Raw genomic sequence first — 271 nt, forward strand, 5'->3', positions numbered from 1 at the left:
TTTTTCAATTTAGACAAAGTTAGGCAAATAGATAGATAGTTGGCAGACAGACGCAAATAAGAAAAATCAACAAGCGTTAAGTCGCGTGTGTGGACCTCCGTCACTTCCATACAACTATCAATCAGTCGTGGCGGCTGGCAGCTTGGGAGCTATCATGAAGAAAATATTGATAAAAAAAGTATATGAATACAAGTGATTGTAATTTCTCTTACTGATCAAGAAATAAGAAGACATAAAAACCGGGTGATTTATCTAATGGTGCAGTCATTGC

Source organism: Penaeus monodon, chromosome 32, assembly GCF_015228065.2.
Source record: "Penaeus monodon isolate SGIC_2016 chromosome 32, NSTDA_Pmon_1, whole genome shotgun sequence".
NCBI lineage: Eukaryota > Metazoa > Arthropoda > Malacostraca > Decapoda > Penaeidae > Penaeus > Penaeus monodon.